Genomic DNA, 20,137 nt, shown 5'->3' with positions numbered 1-20,137 from the left:
GTAATTTTTAATTTCTCTCTCTCTCTCTCTCTCTCTCTCTCACTTTTTATATGTGAAAAGTAGGAGGTCGACCTGTAGCAGGCGAAACAGCTTCAAGTAAAAACTCTGTTCGAAGTGAAACAGTTTCAAGTAAAATAATCACAAGATGTTTTGTTAATACTTTATTTATTTATTTATTTATTTTTAATCTTCAAAACGTTTTTGAAGCGATACAGTTTCAAGTAAAAACTCTTTTCGAAGTGAAACAGTTTCAAGTAAAAACTCTGTTCGAATAATCACAAGATGTTTTGTTAATACTTTATTTATTTATTTATTTATTTATTTTTAATCTTCAAAACGTTATGCAATTTGAATTGACCTTTACACTTAGTTTATCTTAAGCTTGGCCTCTAGAGTCTATGGTTGGTTGTTAGGGAAACGATGAGCGCGATCCTTGCTAGCCACGTTATGTAATTTATAATTATATTCTTTTCAAATGGGAGTCAGATTTTTTAAGGTGCTCTCTTTATTGTCACTGTCCTTATAATACAAGGACGTCTTAGACTTGTCACGGCAGGCTTGACTTCTAGAGTATGGATATTATATATATCTTATATGCTGCAATTAAATATAATTTTTGGTATGTCAACATTGATTAACTTTGATCAACTCTTCTTTTTAACTGTTGAGTTTCTCTTTTTTTTTTTTAAGCATGGGGTTTAGGTCTTCGGGGAAACGATATTCATTATTTAGAAAGAATAGACGGTGGGTTTATTTTCGAAAGAATAGACGCGCACGACCTCCTTATACAAGCCGCAGCCGACGTCGCGTGCTACAGTTAGAGCCGTAACGTATTGAGTGTGTTGGGCTTTAAGGACTTTATGATTAGAATTTATTCTTTTTTATATATAATTATATAATCTTTTTTGTTTTTCTTATATGTTTAACTCGAGGCTTTTTAGGTTTTTTATTCTTCTTTGTATATATGGCCACTCACATGGAACAGGCCCCTTCGCCGCTCCCCCCACTGCTCCGCCAAACAGTAGCCGTGGCCGCACCTGTCGGCGGCTTAGGCGTCGTCACCTTCCGGCTAGCCCCGTCGTTCCGTCTTGCGGTAAACTATAAACTATACTACGTCCTTACTGCCTTTAACAATCTATCGCGCTTTTTATTAAACGTCCTCTTCGCGTTCTTCTCCATAGAAATTTAATTTATTTTATATATCCATTTTTTTTAGTCCATTTTTTTTAGTTTATTTCTACATTTAAAACTTTCTTTTTTTATTTTTTCCGTTCTTAAGTTTATACATTTTTCGTTGGTTTAATTAATTTTTTTTTAGTCAGGACTTTATTCACTCCCTAATTTAATATCATTCATTAATTATTATTATAAGAAATTCTGTTATTGCGTTGGCAGAGCCTTAATTTGTAACATTATTATCATACGTTGTAATATTTGCAGGGCCTACACTTACAGCATCTTTTGATATTATTATAATGAACTTGTTTCCTGATCGTGCGGGACCGCCGGACTTGCTTTCACCAAAACAAATTTTACCATTCCATTTTAATAGAATGGTTGTAAACACTCACTCTATCTATATATATTATTTTACTGTTGAATTCCAGTAAAATGAAAAAAAATTGTATTAATATTTTAGTTTTTATTTTTGCAGAAAGGTAAAAATTCTCTCACCGTAGTCGATCCGGAGGACTACACGAAAATACTGGAAATACTTCAGTACAGCGATACGAACGGAGAAAACACTGAGATAATGACTATTCGTACCAAGCTGAAGATGAAGGAAGAAGAGCATATTGCGCTTTTCCTAGAATAGGCACCATAGTATGTCTGGGTTACGGGGCAAGTTAATTAGTTTTGTAGTTGAATTTTAAACTTAATTTACGGCATACAATTTATTTTGGATTGGCTTAAAGATGCATGATCTAGTAATTTAGACAGTTTAGGACCATAAATTATCGCTTGCTGCTTGCTAGCTTATTAATAAGGAACAACATCAACTGTTGTTCAAACTTCAAACAATTTTCTCAAATTTTCGAGATCCAAGTAATCTGCTCACATTTCTCTTCGTTTAGTCCCATAATCCAGCCTTCCCAGGACTGGATACTTCAGCAAACTTCAAATTGCTTCAAGTTGTATAGTTCATTTTTACTTTGCCATCAAGTGGCTTAAAATGTTTTATTTTATCTCCTTGATCAGGTGATAATAATTAACATGCTATATAACTTGTATATTAACAATTTATGATCAATATTATCCAACTAAACTGGATTGTGTGATTTGATTGCTGTAACTCAAAAAGTTCAAGCTAGAAATTATAGTAAATTAAACTTTGACGACCAAATTATCACGGTCCTCATAATTTGAGAACCAAAAGTATAATTTATCTTTAATTTTATGAAAACATATAAGAACATTCCTCAACTGCACGAAAAAAAAATCTAAAATGTACGTATCGGCTACACCACAATTCCATGTCCCACTGACCCACTCTAATCAAATTTTGTCCTTAGGGTTCACTCATTAAATTGTCATTCATTTATCTCAAAAAGAGAAATTTCGTTGGCAGAGAAAACCCGATAATAAAATTAAACTATATAATAAAATTAATTATAATAGCTAATAGACATAACAAATCTTAATAAAATGTTTAATTTAACATAACTGTAACAACTTAAAATACCAAAACAAACAGAAATTATATATGTTTACCCTCATTCAGAGCGTAAACAACAATAAAAGCATAATACCAACCTTTCCTAGCGCAAGTGGCAAAGAGCTTGGTGGTTGGTGCCCGAGATCTCAAGTGCGAATCCTAGTTGATTCACATTAACAGCTAAGTTTATTTCTAAATGAAATAAACAAAGCGGGTAGTGTGCTACCTATTTTTTTTTAAAAAAAAACAATAAGAGCATAATTAAAGCGTGATTCATGTGCCAAAAAAAAAAAAAACAATAAGAGCATAATTAAAGTGTGATTCATGTGCCAAACATTGGTCATACTCAAGAATGTCAGAAACATAAAATTGGTTTAAGAACAAGTTATTCTTGCTTATTCTTGGAATAGGTATAATTTTTAAGATAAGCAGGAATTAGACCAATTTTGTATTTGAACGAGAATCGTGATTTTATGAAGCAAAAATTACATTTGGATGATTGGATTGACATAGTAGGAATAAAAGTAGTTATGATTGAAAAAAATAATTTATCTAAATAACAAATATCTAAATATTCAAAAAATAATATTTTACTAAATTAATTAATTAATTAATTAATTGGGAATACTATATGAGATGATGAAGAATCACATTAATTAATGAATAACCATAAAAAATAAGTCAAAATATTAATATTAATAAATTATTTAATAAATTATATTTTTAGTTTGGTAATAGAAATAGCTTTCAAGATATATATTCTAAAAAAATGTTGATTCAATGCTTTTTTTTTATTCAAGAGTTGAAATTAAGCACTCTGAAAACATATGTAAGTATTAGTTTATAATATTATAATAGATATTATATATATATAATTATATATATATTGCTATAATTTGTAATTATTATTTTAAATTGTACTACCATCTACCCTAAATTAACTATATGTTATATTCTTAGAGGCTGAGCAGTTTGTTGAATCTACTATAATCGTATAATAAATTTGGTATTAAACACCTACTTCAGAAAAGACTTTTATTTGTATATAGAGAGTGAAAGTTTTAGAAACAGGCTCTTAGTACTCTCTGTAGCAGTTTTTTAATAATTCTTAACAAAAATTAGTGGTTAATAAGAATGGAACATAATTAATTTAGGTAAAGTATTGGATTTGAAAAAAATGTTATTATAATTGATATTTAAATTACGATATATTTAAAATTTTATATATGATTTTAGTAATGGATTAGTACTTATGCAACCAAATGGAATAATAAAATAGAAAAATAATGGGTTATATTTTAATTATCGCCTTATGCGATTGAAAAAAAAGGAAGATAATTTTGGTGGTAATAAAGTTTATTAACTTAGTTACCGAAGTATATTTAACTATATGAAAAATTAAAGCATTTAATAAATTATAACAACATACTCTTAACGAACATTCATAAACAATATCCTACTAAACTAAAAGAAAAATACATTCTAGACTAGAGTTAAATTATTTTAACTTTTACATAAGTGAATATTAACTTTAAGATTATAACATTTTAATGCCAAGCAACGCTATTAATACTTTCATTTTAGTAAGCTGAAGCATTAAGCTAACTTTTAATATTTCCATTTATATATTAATTATCTAATAAATATTTAAATGTTGAGATTTATATGCTTATCTATAGTTAGTTACGATTTCTCATTTTTTTTCCTTTTTGTATTTTATCAATTTTTACTTTTATTCATCATTATAGCAGTCTACTAATCTAATCTGTTATATACAATTTAAAGTCTTCTTCTTGTATTAATTTAAGTTTTGTATTTTATAAATTATTTCGATGTTCAATATTTACCAAATTTAAATTCATATTCAATTAACAACAAAAAAAAATCAGTTTTTTTCCTAATGTATAGTATGTGAAGTTGGAATATATTAAGTAAGATTATTTAACATTTTAGTAATCATAAAATGCTATATATCAATATAAAATATAATTTTAAAGCTATTTTTTGTTGTGTTAAAGTTTGTAGTGTTTACATATTTTTTATTTTTATTTCACTCAACAGCATTCGCACCCGCAAAAATCGTTTTTTCTTTCCCAGTTTAGTAGGATGATTACATTTGAATTATAATAAGCTAAGCTTTTTTAGCCTCTTAGTACTTCATTAAAATATGTTTATTATAATAATAAACTAATTAATACTATATTTTAACTCTTTAGTGTGTAAAGTTGTAGTTTTTACCATATTTTTTATTTATTTATTCGAACATCATACAGCAATTCCAACCCCCCCCCCCCCCTCCCCCCCCCCCCCCCGTATTATGATAGAATGATTAGATGTTGGATCATAATAAGCTACAGCATTATGAAGTATATTATAACTCCACGAAAATGCACCACTTAGCAGCATATTAGAAATTTGCTTTCAAAATTATATAATACTACCAAGTAATCCATGCAATGCATGGAATTAAAACTATAATTTAATATTTTAAATTTAAAATAATTTTATTTCATTCATTTAGTTTCCAATTTTTATATGATCTCACAGCCACATTACTCGGTAATATTTTACTTAACTTTAAATATTCAAATTATTTTATAAAATTTATTGATTTTAAAAAATATATTTTCCAAGAAGGCATTGCATAGTTTAAGATCTAGTAAGTAATCCCGGCAATGCACGGAATTGATATCAATATATTCATCTCAGATGTCGTCTTAAAAGCGGATATGTAAATTTGGCTTAAACTTAATTTATTATTTTTTATGTAATAACAAAATCATACATACATATAAAATTATAAACTATTATATTCTAGACAATAATTTATTAATCTAAAATTATTTGATATTAGGGCTATTTAGATGATACATTATTTGTTTCTAATTAAGTTGCCTTTCTAATTAACTGGAATGAGTTGCCTGAGAAATTAAGCATCCAAATTCTAATTAATTCATAGCATTAAGGACAACTAAATAATTATATAAACACAATGGCAATGAATTGAAAATGTTACATACACCACGCACACACATACACACACACACACACACACACATATATATATATATATATATATATATATAGTGTATAACAATATACTACTAACATATATATTACTGCACTATCTACCGCTAGTAGAAAAAAAAATGCCACAGAAATATAATATTTCAGCACATATATAATATAACTCATATATAATAGACACCAGATATTCACCGCAAATGTCACATATAAGCATATATATTAGCAGGCGAAAAAAAATGTGGCACAGAAAATCCTATATATTGCCCAACATATATATTATTACTAGGAAGTCATGTCAAATCACGACAAAACTATAATAATGGCACAAATATATATATATAATATTCCCGATATACACTACGCAAAATGTCACATAAGCATAAACATGCAAAATATATTAAATAACTATAATATACTCATATGCTCCAGAAGTTTCACCAAAAGCTGATATTTCGAGTACGCACAACCCGTAAAAAACACATCGGTTTCCAGCTCCTTGGTCTTCAGCTCTTTAGACGCAATTTGATCGACTATCTTCCGCCAAAGTGATATTCCCCGGCCTCAATTTTACTTAGCATAGAAACACGTGCCGGTAAAAAAGCCCCATGCGTCAACATAAACAAATCGTCTTCCCGATAATTTCACAATAAAAGAAAACAAAATATAAATAGGATTGATTCAAGAATATATACATAAACAAATACAAAATAAATAAGACACATACTAAATATTTTAACTAAAATAAATTATAATAAAAAAAAGTAAACTTGTTCAAATGTAAGATCCTATAGGTCCTTTTGTAGACGTACTTTGCTCCCAGTAGAATAATGGGTGAATGCGTGTAAAATTCTTGTATGGTCGAAGAAGAGTTTCAAATATCATCACATTCATATGGCCCTGAAATCACATAAAAATTTGTTTAGAATAATACTAGTAAAATAAAAAAGGAAAAAAATTATTAAAAATACCTTACGCTAATTACCCACCGCTTCCTGGCTCAAATAGGTACAGAACCTGACTCTTGCAAAATATATATAGTGGGTGCTCTTTGAAACGAAATTTTAATACTGAATAAAATAAAAGTAATACTTAAACTGACAAAATAATACGCTAATTTAAACTTTATTACTTTACCTCTAGAATCCTAACAGCCCGTCTGCTATGAATATGTATAATTTTTTGATTTTGCAGCATCCATATTAGGTCCTTTCTTGTTCTGGTAGACATCGAGTACGCAGCCACCTTGCATAACAAATATAAAAACCTATAGTATCATAAAAAAAAAGAAAGGAAATAAGAAAACAGTGTGTAAAGCTGGAAATACCAATAAAGTAATATATATACTACGTGTATAATCACAATAGTACTAACCCTATTATCACCTACACTCTATAATATAATATATATACTTCGGAATTGATGTCCAATTCTAATCTGCATAAGAATAATTAGAACGCGACCACGCCCTAAATGACTCGTGTTGACTCCATCATTAGATTGCATTAAACCACTCCTTATACGGGCGGTGAGCATATAACGTCCACTACCAAGACCTAGAGCCCTCCTGGCCCTAATAGCAGGTGCTGCAATATGCGAAAATTTAGGCACTCTACGAATCTGCAGTTCAGCAGTGCTCATCACTCAGGACGGCCAGACTACTCCAGTCCTGTTTACTGAAGACATTCCGAGCGAGCCTTAAACTCATGCAGGAGGGATGGCAGACCCAAAGACGAAGTGAAGATATCCTCTTCCCAGCCCACCGTAAAGAGGCTGCTAACCTGCATACTATATATACCGGGCCACTTTCTTCTGGCCTACAAGATAATGATCGGTCAAAGGAAGATAATCTTGTACATCCTTCCTTCAGTAGAGAACGATACAAACCAATCCGATAAGGAACGGAGAAAAATATACATCACATATACCTCACCTAACTCATGCAACTAGCTACGAGCAACTATGGACCCAAACGCTGAACAACACTTAGCAGTGTATTTCATAATAATACATTTAATTATCTTATATATAACTTTAATATAATATAGATATTACATTATATTATATATATTCTATATCATATATAAAATGAGAACTCGCCCACTCACAGGTGGCTTGGCCTTGAGTGTGAACTTGAGCGCGGGCTGCGCCTTGAGGTGGGGAACTTTGAGCGCGGGCTCCAGCAGAGGCCCGCGGCGCGTCATGACGGGGACCTGCGCAGAGGCCTTCGCGTGGGGAACCTTGAGCGCGGGCTGCGCCTTGAGGTGGGGAACTTTGAGCGCGGGCTCCAGCAGAGACCCGCGGCGCGTCATGACGGGGACCTGCGCAGAGGTCTTCGCGTGGGGAACCTTCAGCACGGGCGGAGGGGGGCGGCGGAGGCCGTAAGGAGAGGAGAAGGGAGTGAAGATTTGTGGCGTTGCCATTAGAGAAGAAGAGGGAGAGGGAGAGAGAGAGGGAGTTGGCTACGAGGAGGAGAAAATGAGGAAGAGGGAGAGAAAGGGAGAAGGGAGCTATATACTGCGAGGAGGAGGGAGGGGCTTGCTGTGGTGCCCACCTCCATTTTTTTTGTTTTATTATTTATTTATTTTTATGCGAAAACGAGGCTGTTATGCATGTGATAGATGTATATTTATTTTTATGTACATGGATTGCTGCACCACCAGGTAGCTGTGGGCCGGGATGATACATGAGTTTTTTTTATTTTAGATGGGGGAACGAACGACAGTTTTGATGCATGACACATGCATGCATAGCGGACGATGTACGAGAACATAACCGTTGTTGTGACGCATGATACAACGCATACAGTAACATCATGTATTCCTCTTTCCTAGGGCAATCATGAAGAAGCATGGTATAATGGTCCTTCCCAATACATTTAAAAAACAAAAAAAACAAACAGTTTTTCTTATTTAGGCACACTTTTAGGGTTTTTAATCCCAAAGAAGAAGAGCGTCGTTCTCTTCCCCCCTCAGGCATCCATGTGGTAGAGAAATAATGGATTTTCGGATCGTATCTTCACGAATCTTCTTCATGAGAGGCAGCCGCCCAAAAGCTTTTGGGATCATATCTGCAACGAATCCTCTTTTACTTTTTTTTTTTTTTTTTTTTTAAGTTGAGACTGTTTTAACCCTTTTTTCTTAAATTTAGAGTGCTGGAAAAAAAAAGAGTGCTATCTATCTCTAAAAAAAAGAGTGCTGGAAAAAAAAAAAAATTCGATTGATGTCAATTACTAAAATTGGTGACAGAATTCGATAATTGCCACGTTCGAGATGTTCTTAAAATGATTCAGAATACAAAATTATTATTTGGAATTCTAACAATACAAATCTAAACAGCACATAATTAATTAATGAATAGTACCCATATAAATCAACTTATTTAATAACTGCTTATTAATTTGATCATCATCAACTCAAATGACGTCCAAGATAAATCAAGCAAAACGAGAAAAAAAAAAAAAAACAAATTATGAGAAGTATTTTAAGGTCGTCTATAATTGAGGGCGTCAATACATGCTACCAAAACCCAAGAACAACATACACAGAAAAAAAAATAAAAAAAAAAAATTGTAGGACAGAACATAAAAAATAGAAGTATGTTTTGAAATTTTCTATAATTAAATCTCTTATTGGAATTCTCCTCACCTATTGATCCTAGAGGGTATTGATCCTAGAGGGTGCATTCTCATAAGATATGATCATAACCAGCATATCTCTCAAAGAAGACGATCCCTGAATTAATCAATATCTATCAATGATTCCAAAAAAAAAAAAGATAATTAAAAATTGGAAAAATGAAAAGTAATTATAGTTGTTGTTTTTTTTTTTTTGAGAGAGAGAGAGAGAGAAATTATAGTTGTTGTTATTTAGAAAAGTATAAAATAGGGTACCTCGATTCTTTTTAGGAGATCATATTTAAATTTAGTTAATCCGCGCGTGCAAAAATCAGCAATTAACAAATTTGCTTTAATCAACTATGCACACACACGCAAAAAAAACAAATAACCATCTAAATTAAATTGATCACAAAATTCAAATTAAATTTAGATTTTAATTTTCAAAGAGAACTAAACCAAATTTTATTTCAAAACACACTTTGCGATCAATGGACCCAGAGGGTGCGTCACCTTGACCATCAGCATCAATACCATTCGCACCCCAACAATTCCAATGCCTTACTCCTAGAATCCACAGTACGTGGTAACTAAAATAGGAAAAAAAACCCTCAATAAATGCACATTAGCCAAAAATAGAAAGTAGCTAGCGTAAAAGGTTAAAATGTATAAATAGTCTCTATACAATTCCAAAACGTTTCACTTCAACACTCTAGCCTCTAAACTTTCTCGTATATATATAACAACCTAATCTCATACGGTTATAGTATCTGACTTTTCCTTGCGAAAATAACCATTCATGTTAGATGAACATCCACCTCTATTAAGTTTTCCTACTTCATATATGTCTTCTTAAGGTAGTAATTGTATTTAAAGAATGAATAAACAAATTAAGTACTGTGAACAGTTATCTAGAAACCATCGATGCCCTTGTAACCAACCTAACGCTAGAGCTAGCTCGTTTGGTTAATTAGTTAAAATAATATGTGAAGATGAATTGAGTGACCTTTATGAAATATTTTGCTCAACTCGCTATTTGCATGAGTTAAATTTGAGGAAAAGGAACCGGAAAAGTACTAGAGAAACTCTCAGCACTAGTTCANATTAATTTATATTATATATATATATATATATATATATATATATATATATATATATCTATATCTATATATAAAATGAGGAACTCGCCACTCACCAGAGTGGCTTTGGCCTTGAGGTGGGGAACTTTGAGCGCGGGCTGCGCCTTGAGGTGGGGAACTTTGAGCGCGGGCTCCAGCAGAGGCCCGCGGCGCGTCATGACGGGGACCTGCGCAGAGGCCTTCGCGTGGGGAACCTTGAGCGCGGGCTGCGCCTTGAGGTGGGGAACTTTGAGCGCGGGCTCCAGCAGAGACCCGCGGCGCGTCATGACGGGGACCTGCGCAGAGGTCTTCGCGTGGGGAACCTTCAGCACGGGCGGAGGGGGGCGGCGGAGGCCGTAAGGAGAGGAGAAGGGAGTGAAGATTTGTGGCGTTGCCATTAGAGAAGAAGAGGGAGAGGGAGAGAGAGAGGGAGTTGGCTACGAGGAGGAGAAAATGAGGAAGAGGGAGAGAAAGGGAGAAGGGAGCTATATACTGCGAGGAGGAGGGAGGGGCTTGCTGTGGTGCCCACCTCCATTTTTTTTGTTTTATTATTTATTTATTTTTATGCGAAAACGAGGCTGTTATGCATGTGATAGATGTATATTTATTTTTATGTACATGGATTGCTGCACCACCAGGTAGCTGTGGGCCGGGATGATACATGAGTTTTTTTTATTTTAGATGGGGGAACGAACGACAGTTTTGATGCATGACACATGCATGCATAGCGGACGATGTACGAGAACATAACCGTTGTTGTGACGCATGATACAACGCATACAGTAACATCATGTATTCCTCTTTCCTAGGGCAATCATGAAGAAGCATGGTATAATGGTCCTTCCCAATACATTTAAAAAACAAAAAAAACAAACAGTTTTTCTTATTTAGGCACACTTTTAGGGTTTTTAATCCCAAAGAAGAAGAGCGTCGTTCTCTTCCCCCCTCAGGCATCCATGTGGTAGAGAAATAATGGATTTTCGGATCGTATCTTCACGAATCTTCTTCATGAGAGGCAGCCGCCCAAAAGCTTTTGGGATCATATCTGCAACGAATCCTCTTTTACTTTTTTTTTTTTTTTTTTTTTAAGTTGAGACTGTTTTAACCCTTTTTTCTTAAATTTAGAGTGCTGGAAAAAAAAAGAGTGCTATCTATCTCTAAAAAAAAGAGTGCTGGAAAAAAAAAAAAATTCGATTGATGTCAATTACTAAAATTGGTGACAGAATTCGATAATTGCCACGTTCGAGATGTTCTTAAAATGATTCAGAATACAAAATTATTATTTGGAATTCTAACAATACAAATCTAAACAGCACATAATTAATTAATGAATAGTACCCATATAAATCAACTTATTTAATAACTGCTTATTAATTTGATCATCATCAACTCAAATGACGTCCAAGATAAATCAAGCAAAACGAGAAAAAAAAAAAAAAACAAATTATGAGAAGTATTTTAAGGTCGTCTATAATTGAGGGCGTCAATACATGCTACCAAAACCCAAGAACAACATACACAGAAAAAAAAATAAAAAAAAAAAATTGTAGGACAGAACATAAAAAATAGAAGTATGTTTTGAAATTTTCTATAATTAAATCTCTTATTGGAATTCTCCTCACCTATTGATCCTAGAGGGTATTGATCCTAGAGGGTGCATTCTCATAAGATATGATCATAACCAGCATATCTCTCAAAGAAGACGATCCCTGAATTAATCAATATCTATCAATGATTCCAAAAAAAAAAAAGATAATTAAAAATTGGAAAAATGAAAAGTAATTATAGTTGTTGTTTTTTTTTTTTTGAGAGAGAGAGAGAGAGAAATTATAGTTGTTGTTATTTAGAAAAGTATAAAATAGGGTACCTCGATTCTTTTTAGGAGATCATATTTAAATTTAGTTAATCCGCGCGTGCAAAAATCAGCAATTAACAAATTTGCTTTAATCAACTATGCACACACACGCAAAAAAAACAAATAACCATCTAAATTAAATTGATCACAAAATTCAAATTAAATTTAGATTTTAATTTTCAAAGAGAACTAAACCAAATTTTATTTCAAAACACACTTTGCGATCAATGGACCCAGAGGGTGCGTCACCTTGACCATCAGCATCAATACCATTCGCACCCCAACAATTCCAATGCCTTACTCCTAGAATCCACAGTACGTGGTAACTAAAATAGGAAAAAAAACCCTCAATAAATGCACATTAGCCAAAAATAGAAAGTAGCTAGCGTAAAAGGTTAAAATGTATAAATAGTCTCTATACAATTCCAAAACGTTTCACTTCAACACTCTAGCCTCTAAACTTTCTCGTATATATATAACAACCTAATCTCATACGGTTATAGTATCTGACTTTTCCTTGCGAAAATAACCATTCATGTTAGATGAACATCCACCTCTATTAAGTTTTCCTACTTCATATATGTCTTCTTAAGGTAGTAATTGTATTTAAAGAATGAATAAACAAATTAAGTACTGTGAACAGTTATCTAGAAACCATCGATGCCCTTGTAACCAACCTAACGCTAGAGCTAGCTCGTTTGGTTAATTAGTTAAAATAATATGTGAAGATGAATTGAGTGACCTTTATGAAATATTTTGCTCAACTCGCTATTTGCATGAGTTAAATTTGAGGAAAAGGAACCGGAAAAGTACTAGAGAAACTCTCAGCACTAGTTCAAACTCTGACTCGTAAAAAACATGAGTAAAATCTTTGCCGGAACTTTCTCAAGCGCAACCAGGAATCTAAACTTAATCAATTTTAGTGCAGCTAAATTAATTATGCACCAATTGCAATTAATTAGAGCCAGGCCTCAAGTCAGATTGAGTACCTACATTCCTAAATCCTAAATCCTAAAGCCTAAAACCTAAACAATGTAAAAAGGCATATATATACTAACTGGTGCAAAAATTCTGTTTGGAGAAGCAATATAACTAACAAACTAGGGCTTATATTATGAGAACCTATTTGTCCACAAATCCATCAAGCTAGCTCGTGCATGATTGGATTTTTCACTTCTTCGAAAGAAAAAGGCAACTTAAAAGCTTTTTTTTTGGCAACATAGGATGATTCAAGAATGCTAAGGGGACGCAAAATTAAGGAAGGAGTGAATCAGAAAAGTCAGAAAGAATTTCCTTCCACTTTGTAAGGACTGAGATTTTTATAGTGCTACTAAACTCTCTGTTGATGATGTTTATGTGTGTAATCTAATTATATAAACACTCGTCAAATTTCAGGAGAAAATGAGCTAAAACGGAGAAGTTACGCGATTTTTAGTTTTCACTTAAGTGAATAGTAACTCCGGTTTTCCGGAGAAGCCACGGAGTAGAGATGGCTTTCGGCGCGTATCGGACTCCGTTCATAGCGATCCAATAGCTCGTTTCAAACGGTTCAGCTATTCTGGAACCAATGGCACTGACGGATTTCAGATCCGATGCACGGTTTTCGAGAAAAAGGAGTTTTAAGAAAAGAGGGTTTCCGCTCTTTGCTAGTCGTGCATTTTAAAACTCCTCGTGCTCTGTGCTTGTGACCTGGGGTTAGGTGAGAGTTGTTTCTGGTACCTACTAGTGGTAGGGAATTCAAATACGGGTTTGAATTATAGGTTTTTGGGTTTTCACATAAGTCTAGGTGTGACTTATGGATTAATTAGAGAGCGGAGGGATTCCGTCGCGAATCTGTGACCAAATCTGACGAAACAAGATTGTAGTTTTATTACCCTCGTCATGCTGAATGCGATGGTGCCGTCGGATCGAAAATCCGACAGACGGATCTCCGGGAATTGCGAGATGTCCGCTAAGGGGTCGAATTTTGGCAAAACGGATAATCCGCGAAAAGCGCGGCATTTTATGTACCGAATCGCGAGAGATCGGACGTGGAGGTATATACGCGCAAGTTGCATGCCCTGGCAGGGGCTGAACCTTAAATATTTTGTGTTGGAGGGGTTTTCTGCAAAAGTCCACTTGTATTTATGTGGTAGTTAGGGTATTGGCACGAAAACCTAGATGAGTCACCTTCCTTTCCAGCAACCCTAAGATGACTTCAAACCATCGCCTGCCCTCGTAGTGCGCGCGCCTTGGCCGCCGGGCAAGCCGCTGCACGGTCGCGGAGGGAACCTCCGGACTTCCCTCTAATTTCTCTCCTTCTCAATCTTATCTCTCTTCCCTCTCTCTTATCTCGGGTTGTGAGCACGCGAGCTGCCCGAGCTCAGACCTCGCGCCGGTGTCGCCGTGCCCGCGCAGGCATCGCGCGACGACCGCCGTCGCCAAGCGCCGCGCGGGACCGCTGATGCACCGGCTGCTCCATAGGCCGAGATTAGGTCGATGGATGATGCGGCCTCCGGAGCGCAGCCATGCTGCACCCTCCGTTTCGGCGCAACCCCGGGACCCTCGGCGGACCACCCCGGCGGGTCGCGGTCGCGTCCTTGCGGGCGTCGGCCGCCGCCGCGGCACCCGTTGCAGCCATCCAGGTTTGATCGGACGAGCAGACTTTGGGTGACTCCAACCCGCGATAGCCAGCCGTGGCCCTCCGCGGCTTCTCCTGTGTTCCCAGCCGACCTTCCGGATCGTGTCGCACGCGAGGCCGTTCAGAGATCGCCGCCGCCGCCTGACCTTGGGCGCCGCGCCAAGGTCTGCAGACGAGCCTGGCTCGAAGCGGCACGTCCCGAAGCAGCGGAGCGCCGCCGTTTGTGCCCGACGCTTCCTCTCCTCTCCGGCGCCTCTGGTGGGACCTTGCGCCGTGTCCGAGGAGCCCGGCACGCCGTGCGTAGCTTGTTGGAACCGAGCTGAGCTAAGGGTATATACGTGTAGGGCTCATGTCTTCGCCGTCATGCCGCCTCCGCCGTACAAATGAGGTGGAGCATCGTGTCCGCAACATCCCCCGCACATTCCTGGCCTCCGCGCGCGCCGCGCGTGCCGCCGGAAGGCCGGCGGAGCAACTGCTCGGCAAGACCGAAATAAGGCTTAGATATAGGCTATTGATTACTGTCCGAGATTCTCGAGCCTCCCGATCTCTGACGGAATGAGCACGATTGATCGTAGAAATTGCTTTGTCAATCTGTGTCACCTTAAGATTCTATCGAGGGAGACTCCGTTATAGCTGTTTCGGCATTGTCACCCTAGTCGAGCCTGTTTGGCTGCTGTTTTGATTGCGCAGTTATCGGCGATTGAGGATGTCTGATGCACAGGAAGTGAGCACGGTGATCTGATTGAGTCAGTAATGATCACAAGTGTCTCACCTCACTTTGGATCAACAGTGTCGGTTAGCTGTTTGGCGATCTTCCCGACTGCGCGCTGTTCGCAGAAAATTCGGAGTTGCTCGCGTTCACAGTGAGCCATTGTGTCCAGATTGTGAGCACGGTCTGCCGGTACGTCGGAGACACTGATCAAGTACGTTTCTGTTAGACTTGGGAAGTCCATCTGTTTGTTCTCATATCTGTGAAGAGCCAATGTTATCGCCCGATTTACATAAATATTGCGGATTTTATGTAAATTCAGGGCTTTTGTGATGAGCTGTGAGCTTTTGGGGCTCTGTGGGACAGTTTGATAGACTGTGTGGTGTTCCTCTGGACTGATTTCATTGAATCCGTTAGCTTTTTGCAGAAATCGAAGAGTGATTTCGATGGTTTATTCGGCGCAATTCGCGAAAGACGCTAGGTTTTCGGTTTTTCGGATTTCTTCGACGTCGTTTGGTTGCTCTAGTGCAGTGGTGTAAGCACTTGTTGGCGACTGGTCACTCATCCTTTGTGGTTCGGGTGATGAACGGGTGGACGACGGTGGGTTTCCGGGTGTCGAATTTGACACTGCGGGAACCGTTTGTACAATTATCGGCGATAATATGTGTTTGTGTGTTATTGTGTTTGTTGCAAAACATAATTGGAGTGTTTGTAGAGGCAGTAGGTGACTGTGCAAAGAGTCGGTGAGTTTCGGGACACTAGTGGGTCCGACGGTCCCGTCTGTGGTATTTCGGGACTTCCGGCGTTATACGACGTATCGGTTGAGGAAACGGATTCTCCGTGGGGGGGTGATTATTTGTGTTTGTTTATGCTTTTTAGAGGTTCTTAGCTTGGTTTGACACCTAACCAGTGGACCCTCCTTATGGTCCTGTTTGACTTTTCTTTTGCAGGTAGGAGAACGGCGACAGGTTTGTAACAGGTGAGTACTTCGATCGACGTTGTACAGTGGTGACGCTCAGGTGATGGTTTTACCTTTGTTTTCGTTTTTATTAGTCATATATATATCTGTATTAGTGTTGATGTACATGTTTGTTTGATTATACTCTATCTGTTTGTTTCGATGTTAGTATCCTGAGTAGAGTAGAGTAGTTCTATCCGCATCTAGTATCTGTTGACCTAGTTTGGTCTGTGTGCATTCTGTATCTGTTGACTAGTTGTCTGCTGTGATTATGTATTGTTGACTAGTTGGTCTGTTGTGATTCGTATCTGTTGACACTAGTTCGTTGTTCTGCGATTCCGTTATCAGTTATTTTCCATGTTGATTTATTGCTTAGGAGTAGAGGCTTGACTTATCTGTATCAATATATTCTGTATTTGAATTGGCGGTTCCATTTGATATCTCAATGAACCTATTTCGGTCGAGTCTGTGTTACAGTTTCTATCTTTGACATCAGTAGCGATTAGTTGCTGATGGCGTATTTACGGCTGGTTGTGCTGAGAGGCTGGTCATTTGTCGGTAGTTGCGAGGAATGATCTTTGAGGCATACTTAATTGTGCACTGCAGGTACGCAATTTACGACACGGCGGCTTGATCCCGCAGAGGGTGTTCTTTCGGAAAAGTGGTTTGGGATTTGACCAACCCGTGGAGCCACAGAGGGCTTTATTTGCTGAGGGCTATATGCTTTTGACCAGGGGCTTCATTGCCGAGCGCGGGTCAGTCTATGTTCTGGACCAGGGGTTAATTGCGAGGGTCAGGCGGTAGGGTCAGGTGCAGGCTGAGCGTTGTGGATGGGCCTGGGTCTCGGACAATAGCCCACGGAGGCAGCGAGATTGGGTACTTTTGAGTTATGTCAGTTGACGCGATGAGTTACAGTAGTGTAGTGTTATTTTCACAGTAATCCTTTCTGTTTATTGTAGCTATGTTTTACTTTTACCTGGCTCATATTAAACTTGGTCAGCTCTATTATCCAGCCATCTTTACTTTTACAGGCATGTATGTCTATGCTAGTCTTCGTCGTTGTTGTATAGCTCTCTTCCTGATCGTGTTGAGTACTCTCGCCTTTTCGGCTGCGGTACCCACTGGTGAGTGGAGACATGTTTACATGTTCTCACCTCCCCACCATTTTTAGGATATGCAGGCGGATTGTTTTGGGACGAGACGGTGAGGTAGTTCTAGTGGTCGATAGGAGCTTTCCCGACCAGGTTGTTCGAGTTTAGTTTTCTTCCGTTTTATTTTCAGTCGATGTATAGTTTAGTTGGGTTATGTGGTTTCAGTTTTATTTAATTTGAAAATGTGGGATTTCTATGGAGTTTTTGTAAAATAAAGTTTTCTACCTGTGTAGTTATTTTTAAAAGATAATAGGTTCTGTGAGGGTAAAGTTTTCAAAAGATTTTTATTGGATTTTGTTTTAACATGAATACAATATTTGTGATGTGAATGCAAGTGAATGTATGAATGTTATAGTAATTTCTATATTTCTTTTAGTTGTGGTTGTATTCTGTGTGTATGTTGTACTTTGGTTGCGGCGCGTGAAATACAGGGAGGAATCTTGTCCGTGTAACAGTGGAATCCTGTATTTGTGGCGGGTCTGGATACTCTAAGGGGTCAGGCAGTTTTTCAAATAAAAAAAAAAAAAAAAAAATTCAGAAGCTTTTCGCTATCTTTCTAAAATCATAAGAGGAACCCGTTGCGTGACACTTCTATTGCAAATAGGTGCTTTATTTTAGAAATATGAGACAGTCCAAAATATAAGATTCTGCCACAACATAAAACTATTTAATCATATATCTTTGGAACAAAGTTGGTACATGCTTTTTGGGCGCGTATCAGGGTACATATTTCATACTAATGTTAATCAAATTTAATAGTCATATTATATATATAGGAGGTATCCGTGAAGAAGAGAACGAACGAAGTTAATATAATTAAGGAGATGTTGCATGCATGATGCAGTTGATCATTTCTTTTCCCAAAGATATATGAGCGAGCTTACTTACTTGCACTATAATGGAATATATAAATCCATAGTAGGTTTTTTCTAGGTATGATGTTTATTATTAGAAAAGGAGAAAAACTTTTTAAAAAAATTTCGAGTATTATGAACATGGTATAATGTAAAGGAACAAAGGATATATATGTTAGCATGCTGAGAATATTATTTCGGAAAAGGAGTCTACTCCATGTGCTGACGGAATCGGAGTCAATATTTCTTACACATGCAGTTGGCACATGGATTTTGTTTGGCCTAATGCTCATGGAAAATTGCTGCCAGTGAACTGACAGTTAAGATTATTGTGTATCCGATGAGCAACCAAAAATGAAAAAAAAAACAAAAAAAATGCAAGTTCAAGCTTTTCATGTCGTTCTAATTTGATCTAACATTCTTATTACTTTTTTTTTTGTCGACTGCCTAACCTATTATTCTCAAATAATATGCCAGCTTTTCAGGCATGCATTTCACGCGGTTATATATAGATTTTGTTGGAATACATGCGTTTTGTCTCAGATGTTGGCTCTTTAATTTGCCAGAGTTTGTGTTTTCTTCACAGCTGGGATTAAAGTCTAGCACCAAACAGCCACAGGAACAATCACCTATGGATAACTAAAGGGATTAGGCATATTAATTTGTATTACAGTGCGAGCTATTCAAAAAGGCCTTGTCACAAATCAAATATGTATGGTTTTATGTACCTTTGTTTTTCAAAAGAGCCCAAAAGTAGGTGTACCTACAATGGTGTGAGTTGTTGTGGAACAAGGAAGATTTTTTTTTTTTTTTTTTTTATATATATTATTGTCCTCCCTCCTACATAAATTGAATGCTACACCTAATAGGCAAGAACCCAAAACCTAGAATCCCTTTCCCTGAGATTCTTGCTCGATCAAACCAGCAAGCAAGGAGAAGCTATGGGCATAGAAAAATTTTAAAAAAGAGGTTAAAAAAAAAAAAAAAGAAGAGCCCAATTAAATACGTACACTCGATGGTGTTGCCACCGCCACTCGACACTCCACCGCTTCCCCTTGCCAACAACCACAGTGGCAGCGAAGATGTTCTCCCAGAGGACGTCGACAGTGATGAGGCAGCGATTCTTGGAGATATGGGCAAAGAGAATTAAATCATAAATCATATAAAAATTAAAAAGAAAAAATGGGGTAATAAAAAGAAGAGCCTAATTAAATACGTACACTCAACGGTGGCACCGATGCCACCTGACGCTCTGCTGCTTCTCGTCGCCATCGACAGCGACGGCGTTGAAGAGGTGCTCTCGGAGGAGGTGGATGGCGGCGAGGCGGCATAGACGACGACAATCGACAAAGAGGGCGCAAGAAGGGAGAGGGTTGGGAGGAGGAGGAGGAGGAGGAGGAGGAGGAGGATGGATGAGTTGTGGAGGTGGTGGATTAGAGTTAGGGAGACATGTCAAAGGAAAAAATACCCGGACGAGCAGTATAGGGAGGGATATGGTGGGAGGGAGAAGTAGGTGAATATCAAATGGTAAGATGTTACGGTGGGAGACAAAAAAAAAAAAAAAAAAAAGAAAAAA

This window comes from Ananas comosus, linkage group 19 (assembly GCF_001540865.1).
Source record: "Ananas comosus cultivar F153 linkage group 19, ASM154086v1, whole genome shotgun sequence".
In the NCBI taxonomy this organism is placed as follows: domain Eukaryota; kingdom Viridiplantae; phylum Streptophyta; class Magnoliopsida; order Poales; family Bromeliaceae; genus Ananas; species Ananas comosus.
Note: the sequence above shows the minus strand (reverse complement) of the source record.